Raw genomic sequence first — 638 nt, forward strand, 5'->3', positions numbered from 1 at the left:
GGACCCCACCCCCACGGACTGGTTCAACTGTCCGGACTTAGTGCCCGAGTCGCGGGGCCATGAGCTCCTCGTTTAGCTCCGGGAGAATTTAGAAACTGAGGGCCGTCACAAGCCGAAGTGGGGCCTGATTAAATGGAAAAAGGGAAAAATGATAAATGTACTGTTTCGTGCCGTGATGGGCCTACTAAGGGAGTACGTGAACTTAGAGGCTCAGATGCAAACGGCTGGTAAGGAGTCGCTGGAGTGGACAGCAAAAGGCTCCGGAGCAGCGTTCATTTACAGTGCCAGCTGCATGATGCTGCGAGCAGAAAATGGCGCCAAAAGTAGCTGGAGCCACCCCGGGGAACCCGGAAGTGAGGGGCGGAGTTTCAGAAGATCTGGCGGGGGATCTGCCTAGTGACCCCGCCCCCAGAGGTGATGTCATTCCCAACGGCCCCGTCTCCTTTCCAAGGGGAGGGGGCAATGGGAGGAGGGAGGTATCCAACACTCCAAGATGAAGAAATTAACCCTCTCTCTCTCGCAGCTCATCCGATAGCAGTGATGAAACATATTGCAGATGACGAAGGTACTACGTGTACCACTGTTATCTCGCGCACCCGCACTAGACCAGAGATACAAGAGCTTTGCAAGGAATCCAA

This window comes from Alligator sinensis, unplaced genomic scaffold (assembly GCF_000455745.1).
Source record: "Alligator sinensis unplaced genomic scaffold, ASM45574v1 scaffold919_1, whole genome shotgun sequence".
NCBI lineage: Eukaryota > Metazoa > Chordata > Crocodylia > Alligatoridae > Alligator > Alligator sinensis.